Here is a 9,796-nt window from a genome sequence, read left to right as displayed (position 1 = left end):
GGTTATCTCAATGTTCACCAAAACATCGAGGATATACTTATTGTTCGAGTTAATCCAATCAAATTTGTCCCATTGTACATTTGGAGGACAAAAAGACTGTATGTGTAAATTAAATGTTTTAATCGACAAAAGAAAAATAAGAATCAATATGAACCGAGGAACCCACCAAGGGTTAGTTGAGATGGTAAGGGTGACTGAGTTTGCTCCCAAGGTCATACCTTCAAATCTTTATATGCCCCTCTACATAAAGTGGTTATATTTAATTACTGCACATGTGGAGAGTAGTTAGTACGGGTGGCGCCAAATAAAATAAAAAGTAAGAAAAAAAAATATCAACCAAGGAGGTTTATGACAAAAATCCAATTAATGTCTTAAAAATCTATTGGACCACTAGATCAAATATTTTTCCAATTAGTCAAGGTTTAGAATTCTAGTTATAGCAACATGACATTGTGGAAGGAAAACTGTATCCTTCCTAAATGTGAAAGGACTTGGGTGAATCTAGGTCCAATATGATCGGATGGACATAAAATTGATTCGATAACAATCAAATCAGATATGTATATATATGTGGATGGATCATAGGACATATGTAAAAATATATGTAAAAACAATGTAATAATAATAATTTTTTAAAATATGTTAGAAGTTTCAGATTGAGCCGATTTTTTGCGAGGATGATCTCTATGATGAGAAGATCATCCTATAAAAAAATCAGTCCAATCTGGAACTTCTAACCCCATCAAAGGTGATTTAGAATGTGGACCATTGATGTTTTACGAATAATTTCTAAACCACTTTTGATGGACTTAGAAGTTTCAGATTGAGCTGATATTTTGTGAGGATGATCTCCATGATACCATTCTACTCAGGATCTTCAGACAGAAGTGAGTTCTACTTCAAATTTTGAAGCAAGATTTACTGTAAAAGTAATTTTAAATATTCTTGCCTGATCTCAAATAGTCTTTGATAATTTTCTTCATATTCTTCATCCCTTGGTCTATTTTCTCGAATATAAGACCTGTGTATATTGTATAATTCTTGATAACACATTTTCAGAATTTCTAGTCTTTCTTTATTATTATAATTGTAACGAGACATCATAAACAAGATAAAACTGATAAAAGTAAATAGAACAAACTTTTAAACAGGCTTATTTATAAAGACTTGCTTACAAAGATAACTTGCTTATAAAGATAACTTACTTACAGAATAAAAAGCTGGAAAGTACTGACTTGAAGTTTGAAAATTAAAAGATTACCTAAATAGCTTTCTTTTCTAGAGATGATCGAAAAGAGAGATTGGTTTCGTGATGGGCTTTAAGATGGTTGGCTGAAAGGTTGATTCTAAGGAATTTCCAGATGCTTTCAAGTGAAGTTTTCTTTACCTTTTATAGAATACGGACTTGAAACAAATTATTTTAAGTCCGAATAGTCTTGGTTTGGATTTTTGACACTTGGCTCTTGCTCTTTGATGAGGTTAGGTGTAGACACCCCATTTTTGCATCCGCCTGATTAATCAACTCATCAACCCGATCGCAAGGATTCCCAATGATGGATGTGTATTCCATTGCTTTACTTTGTTACCAGATTTGTTTTAGATATCCAGATGAGGTATCTCGAATTGACAAAACCTTAGAAACCACGCTACGCTAGGAAAGTACGACCCCAGAAACATAGAAATCATCATCTTGCAGACCAAAAAGAAGCTTCACGATAAAAATCACTAAAAATTACCAAATTACCAAAATACCCCTAACCTCAAAACAACCTTAGAGCCTACGTTACGCTTAGGAAAACCCATTCGAACACATAAAATGACAAATTGGAACCAAATAAATCATTTCACCAATTTTAACAGAATTTGACAAAATTACGAAAATGCCCCTCATAAAGTTCACAATCATTTCACACAAAAAATTTCATAAATAACAAAAATTAATATTTCCATTGAATTCCTTACGAAAAACCGATTCTAAAACATCCTAGAACATTAAAAACCGACTTAAAATGTGAAAAGTCCTCTCTGGGGGCAAAACGGTAATTTCACAATTTTCATGATAAAAAATTCCGAAATTAATAAATAAAACATTAAATAATTAAATGTAAACATTAATGAAATTAATTTAAAAAGTTGAACCTAAAAAATCGATTAATCGGACTCTCAGGCAAAATTGTTGAGGGTTCGTGGGATATTTCTTTAAGGACCCCTCCATTTGGGGGTCCAAAGAATTAAAGAAAGAATAGAGGGGGGTTCTCCAAAAATTAAAAGTAAATCAAGCAAGACTGAAGTCAAGGTATTAAAGTCAATCAAGTGAGACTGAAGTCAAAATTAAAGTCAATTAAGCAAGACTGAAGTCAAAATATTAAAAGTCAATCAATTAAGACTAAAGTCAAAACATTAAAAGTCAATCAAATAAGACCAAAAGTCATAATAGAATTATAATTGATTAATAACTCTATCTAATAGAATTCTAACTTAAAAATAATTCTACCTAAAACAATTCTAATTAAAACATAAGTCTACCTAAAACAATTCAAACTAAAACACAACTCTAATTAAAAGATCTCTAATTAAACACTAACTCTATCCAAATCAACCCCTAAAAACATCTATAAATAGAGGTGCTCACACCCTATTTTCGTAAAAAAATCATAAACCCTAAGAGAAGTAGGTCTAGAAGCTCCCCTAGCCTTCCATAAACCCTAGTTTTGGAGCCCCAACTCCTTAGCTAACATCCCTCCTTCAATTTTAGTCTAGAAATCACCCAAAAGCCTTCTTAAAACATCCCCAAATCCGCAACGAACTTGAAGATTTCAGATTCAAAAACAAGGAGATACCTTGCCTCGGAGATCCGAAGTCAAATCCGGAAAATAGAACGAAGCAAGGGAGCACGGTACAAGGAGTTCTTTTTGTCAGATCTGAGGGAACCAAGTCCTTGCCATCGGAAAGGTAAACCTTTTATTTTTATTTATTTTCTTATCTAGGTTTTAGCAATGTAATTTACTTGGGAATTTAGTAGAGATCGGCTTTGGCCGGGGCGGGGTTGGTGCATAACACCTTCCAACCCCGTAACTTGATCCCCGAATTCAATTTTTTTTTTGTTTTAGATTAGTTTTTATCCGTTTAGAGTCATTGATCGGTTCCTAGACCGTAATAACTAGGTGGCGACTCCCAAACCTCAAGAGTCAAAAGCGGATCTGCGCACCCCGCGGATCGAGGGCGCTTTCAGTGGCGACTCCACTGGGGACATTGAGGATCAAACTTGAAAAATCCCAAGTATGGGGACATTGCCAATGTCCTAGTTTTATTTGTTTTGCTTATTTTATTTAATTTTTAGTTAGTTTCATGTTATTGTTTCTTTATTATTTTTATTCTTGTTGGTACGTCATTGATTGTTTGATTCTACTTGGAGCACTTTGATTTAACATATCATCTCTATGGTTTAATCAAGGGCCATTCGGAATGATCCGAAATAATACGAGATTTCGAAAGAATACTTTTATTGAGGATGAGATTTTTGGACCATGATTTTTTTTACATATATAAGTATATTTCGATTGAAAATTTGGGTGTGTGCTTGATTTAACATTTGACCGTTTTCCTTAAAAAAAAAAAAAAAGGATTTTTTTTTTATTAGTTATTTGTTTTTTCGCTTATTAGGTAGGTATTCGTTTTTATTTTAGTTTATTAGGCAAGACATGCTGTCCATTGACAGCATATAGAGTTTCAAAAAAAAAACAAAAAAACGCAACAAAAAAGTTTCTGCCAACAGCAGCCTCAATGGTGCGCCCCAAGTAAAGCGATGTGAGCTTTTTTCAACGATTTTCATTGGGGTGCCATAAGCAAAATCTCGCTTTTATTTTTTTAATCCTTTCTTTTAAGGGAAGTCTTCTTCCCCATGTGATCAGTCTCGACAGAGACTCGAGAAGTCTTCTCCTCGAAAGTTCCAAACCCCATGTTTTGGTTAATAAGCTCGAACGATCCCGAGGTTTTGAGTCTATTTTGGTCTGATACTTCGCGGCCGAATGAGAACCATGAACCGAAATAACGAGAGGGAGACCATCGCGGTTCCTCAAACTCTCCCCTTGTGTTCACTTAGAAATAGAAAACCTGCATTCTCATGGAGTTTTGTACGGTTTTGAACTCATGATTCAAGGTTGAACGATCGTTGATGATGCGGTGAGTTGATTTCTGTTGAACTAAAAGAAAATTGATTCAAAGAACGAACGGCTGGAGAAGAAGTCCAGAAAGAGATTTCTCTCATCACAGCGCTGAAATGGTGAACAATTCGTTGACAAATCCCATGTTACAGGCTGATCTCGACGCTGATATGCTGTTATGAGTTGATCTCGACGCTGGTCTGCTGTTATGAGTTTGATCTCGACGTTAAGCTTCTGCTGATCTCGACGGTAATCTACTGTTAAGGGTTGATCTCGACGTTAAGCGTTGATCTCGACGTTAAGCTGCCGTTGAGCTCGACGCTGGTCTGCTGTCGATCTCGACGCTGGCCTGCTGTTATAGGATGATCTCGACGATTTAACCTGCTGATCTCGACGACTAGGCTGCTGTTATAGGTTGATCTCGACGTTGAGCTCGACGTTATCCTGCTGTTTTAAAACAAAATCAATTTTTTTTTTAAAAAAAAAGAGGAAATTAATTTGTTTCTAAAAAAGAAAAAATCAAAATAATAAAAAAAAAGATTGGAGATTTTCTTTTCATAAAAAAAGGAGTTCAAAAAAACAACAAAGTCATTTTCTAGATGTTACCAATAGCAACATATATGCAAGTTTCTTTGTTTTGTTTTTTGAATTTCCTTGATTGGGCTCAATTTATTTTAGAAAAAAATTAAAAAATAAATGAACAAAACCATCCTCATTATCTCATCAATCATCATTATACCTTCAATTCAATACCCTTAGAAGTTTCGAATTATTTCGGGTCGCCCCAAAACACCCTTGATTGGACTATAAAGTTTATCAAATCATTGCGATGATCGGGTCTAATTGATTGCCACATATCATATATGTGCATGTTTAAATCGTGAAGCGGACCATATTATTAATTCATGATAATTGCCTATTTAATATGCCATAATATCATTGGGAATGCATGTTTGATGTTGGTCACAATGTTGATCATGATTAAATGTTTGTGTGATTGGAATGGTGCTTATGTCCATATAATTCATGTTATAATTGGTTTGATTGGGCCATGGGCCCATTTGTTTGGAAAAGGCCCCGGGCACACCCCACCTTATTTTGCACACACCACATGCACGTTTACCGCTTTACTCACTTACACGTCCCATTTAACCAACGTGGCACTAGTGCGTGGCCCGGTCTCTTCGGAGATGCGACGTCATTCATGAAACCCACAACTCCAGTCACGTACCTTAGGGTATATCGAACTGGGGAATCAATACCGTCTGATCAGGTGATTCTGAGAGACATATTGATGCACCCATGCTGGGGTGACCTGAGCCTTTGTCCTATTGTAAGCCACACAGTCACATGTCCCGATTGCCAACGTAGTACTAGTACGTGGTCGGTCCCCTCGTGGGATGCCAAACCATTTATGAAAGCTACAACTCTTGACTCGTACCCGTAGGTATAAAAGGTAATCTAAGTATATCAATTGTACTTCTTGGTCAAAACCGGTGCCTAAGCAAGATCTTGCCCCGCTGTACCCTACTGTACGAGGGGGATAGACTACGTCTATTCTAGACGAGAGGTATTTAAATGGGCCCTTGCTCAGCATTGTGCGCCACCTCTCAACTGGAGATCAAACTGGCTGTTTTTGGCTTCAGAGAAGTGAATTGAGGTTTTAGATTATCACCTATACGGTATATCAAACCAAGTCACCACGTATCGAAAGGTATATAGGTGTGCTTGGGCAAGGGTGGCCAGATAAAAATGCATTTCACGTAGTAAGCCTAGAGTCTAGAAACCTTCCCCATAGGTCACGACTCGAACTTATCGTGGGTGTTCCCGGGTTGTTTATTGAATGAATGCCTGTTGTTGGATGAATGTTTGTGAGTGATATGAATGTTGAGATCAAAGTGCATGATTGTCCTCAAGGATCAAAGAAATTTTATTTTTGAAAATTAAAATGGGTGCACCGACCCAGTAAAGAGTCTATTCTTTTACAATAATGACCCAGTCCATCCCGATCCAACAATCATGATGGACCGGGCCAGTTAAATCAAAATGGAAATCGAATTTTCAAAGAAGAAAAAGAAAATATTTTTCAAAAAAAAAAAAAAGGAGATTATTTTCCAAAAGAAGGCTTCTTTAGAAGAAACATTTTTCAGAAAATATATTTTTCAGAATGAAATATTTTCCAAAAGAAGTGTTTTCCAGAAAAAGTGTTATTCTCTAGAAAAAAATGTTTTCTAAGAAAAAAATGTTTTCCAGAAGAAAATGTTTTCCAAAAGAAAAGAAAAAAAGGAAAAATTTGCAAAAGATTTATTTTTGCATGAAAAGTTTTTATGGACCTTGGAAAACTACCAAAAAATGTTGCAAAAAATAATCAGATTTGTGAAATAAAAACATTATTTTCCAATATTTTTCAAGAGTGCAACATAATTATTTTTCTTCTGAATAATCATTGAATGGATGAATTTTTTAATGGATTGGTGCACCAAATTCAATAAAATCTCAGGGTTCATTTAAAATGTTATCAAGGGGGTGACACTGAAATTGGTTAAATTTACCTTCAAAGAGGTTTAAGGGTTATCATTGTATCTAAGCTCAATCGTCCATCGTCTATCTAGGGTTGTAAATTCGGTCAGTTAGAGTAAACGTCAATATCAAGTCAACAGTCAGAAATGACCTCAAATTTCTCAACATCATCCAGTTGTTCTTTGAAGATCATAGTGCCTCAATCCTGTTGGTTGTAAGCAATGTCTCAGTCCTCAGTCCTAATCAAGCCCATTGTGGGTAGTTGTATTGAGTTTTCATGAGTTATTTGAGTTAGCTCGAGTCCAATTTTTCAATGTCATATTTTCTTTAGATCGAGTCTACTCTTTTCCTATTGAGTCGAGTTAGTTTATTAAGTTTATAGAGGTGTCTGTCGTCCCTTCTGAATTTGATTGAATAAAGAAAATTTTTTAATACCTCAAGCGCATTAAAGAATTAACTAATAATCTAGCTTCAAGGATATATTTTTCTCCTGAACAAGAAAGATAAGAGTCGGGCTCAAGAAAGCAAAGGTTATTGACCTCGGAACAGAAATAAATTCCTAAAGAGATTCAAATAGAAACCGTCTTATCTCCAGAAGAACACAAGGGGATAATGAATTTTCTTAGAAATTTCGAAGACTTGTTCACGTGGGCCTATGAGGATATGTTAGGTGCAAGTTTGGGTGTTGTCTAACACGGATTATATATTGACTCGTCTATATCGATGGAATCAAAGAAGATGTTATAAAATACATCAGCACTATCCTTACTACATCTTGAGTTGCAAATCACATATTATCAATCGATATGAGGATACCTTTTGAACTGATCTCTGATAATGGGTCGTACTTCAAAGCTTAAATCATTACTCCGTGTTCAAAGTTGAAGATCCGGAATCACAAATCATCCTCCTACCGTCCTCAGATCAATGGAACGGTTGAAGCAGTTAGTAAGAGTATCAAGACTATCATCAGGAAAATGAGTCAATAACATCGAGATTGGTCAGAAAAATTATCATTCACGCTGTGGACATATCGAACCCTAATTCGATCCTCTATTGGAGCTACTCCCTACTCTTTAGTGTATGGCATGGAAGCAGTCTTGCCAGTTGAAATGAAAATTCCGTCTCTCAAGGTCTTATTGGAAAATCATTTGTTAGAAACAGATTGGGTTCGTCAGCAGTATGAAGAATTAAACTTGATCGAAGAAAACGAGTTAAAGCCCTGTACCACGTGCAAGCTTATCTAAGAAGAGTCACCTGTGCATTTGACAAGAAGGTCAAAGCTCATCATTTACAAGTCAAAGATTTAACTATCAGACTTCAAAGAAAATTGAACACTCCTCATCGACTATAGGAGAAAGTCTAAATTGGAGAAGTTCATTCTTTAAGGAAATACTGTCTGGAAAAGTCGTCAGACTTCAAGATCATGATGGAGGTGAACTACCAGAACCAACCAACCTTGACCAGATCAAGCGGTACTACATTTAAGGAGGCCATCTTTGGCCGAATCAATCCTCATATTACCCAGTTACCCTGTTCAACATATCCTTTCTCAACCCTTTGTAGCCTTTTCAAAAAAAAAATGAATGATGCCTTTTTTCTTTCTCAGCCCGATCACCTAACCTAAGGGAGGGAAGCTTCGAACTACGTTTTGATCTGATCCCAAAATTTTGGGGTACGTAGGCAACCTGAGAAGTCACTTCAGGCCCGACCACATCAAAATAAAAAAATCTAGTTCCCCACACAATAAAAAAATTAAGAAAAAAATTCAAAAGAAAAAGAAATCTAAAATGTGGAAGAAAATTCAAGGAAAGAGAAAACAATTGAAAAGGAAATGCCACACAAGGGGCATTTGGGTTTTTGAGCCTCAAAATTCCTTTCTTTTTATACCCAGTCTTAAGCCTACCCATAAAAGTCCTCCTAAGTACCGTACGAGAAGTCAAGGAAGATAACAAAACATGATCAGACAGCAACTCCAGAAGTGCAGAGGAGAAAAAGATAAAAAAATGATGAAGCCTACTAAGTTGAAAACCCGAAAAGGGTGACTTAGGCAAAAATTAAGGCAAGCTCGCAAGGTTGAAAATCTGGAAGGACAACTTTGGCAACAATCAGAGCAAAGAAAAAAAAAAAGAGCTCGCTAGATTGAAAACCTGAAGAGGCGATCTAGGCAAAAGTTAGAGCAAGCTCGCTAGATTGAAAACCTGAAAAGGCGATCTAGGCAAAAGTTAGAGCAACAAAGAAAAATAGAAGAAAATCCCAAGCTGAGAGCGGTCCGAGCTGAAACATCAGAAGTCCGAATAATCAAGTTCAATACTTAGCTTAAACCAGGCATAGACTCAGAAGCCCCAAGTATCTTGTCTACGATCGATCTGAAAATGTTTACTACCCCAAGTGAACCAAGGGAGATAAGGGTGAATTCTATGATGAGTCTCAAAAGGAAATAATTTTGTACTCTTGAGCCTGACTCAAAACTCCCAATCTTTTAACCTTTTTTGCTCAATTTTTCTTAGCATGGATTTGCTGCTGGGAATATTGCATAGGTACAATATCTCAATTTCATCCATTACCAGCATTTTCCAGAAAATTCAAAGTTAAATGGTAGGTAAATCTGCAATTCGACAAGGCCACCAAAGCCGGTGTAACAGCATGGTTACATAGTCATCCCCAACAGTCAAGAATAACTGCACCAAACTCTTCAGATTTCCCTTTATCCAAGTCACAGTTGCAATCCAAACTAGCAGGAGCCTCTTCAAAAGCTGAAATGCGCAAGCATTTACTAGAAGCACTGTCTCAAGTAGATGAAGACGAAGATCCTTATGAAGACTTCACACCTCTCGATGAAGATGATTGTGAAGGCATCCTTCCTCCATGCCATTTTCTAGAATTATGAGAAGGTCAAGAATGTTCAAGACCCATCAAGAGAATATCAACAGCATTAATCTTTGTCAAGATATTATTATTATCTCTTCAAGAACCTTCAAGAAAGTCAAAAGTCAAGTCAAGTCAAGTCAAAAGTCAAGTCAAGTTAAAGTCAAGTCAAGTCATTAACAATAATTGAGTCTTTGTCATATCTTCAAGAACCTTCAAGAAAACCAAGTCATCAAAGGTCCAGT

This window comes from Akebia trifoliata, chromosome 9 (assembly GCF_017979445.1).
Source record: "Akebia trifoliata isolate Shusen 1 chromosome 9, ASM1797944v1, whole genome shotgun sequence".
In the NCBI taxonomy this organism is placed as follows: Eukaryota; Viridiplantae; Streptophyta; class Magnoliopsida; order Ranunculales; family Lardizabalaceae; genus Akebia; species Akebia trifoliata.
Note: the sequence above shows the minus strand (reverse complement) of the source record.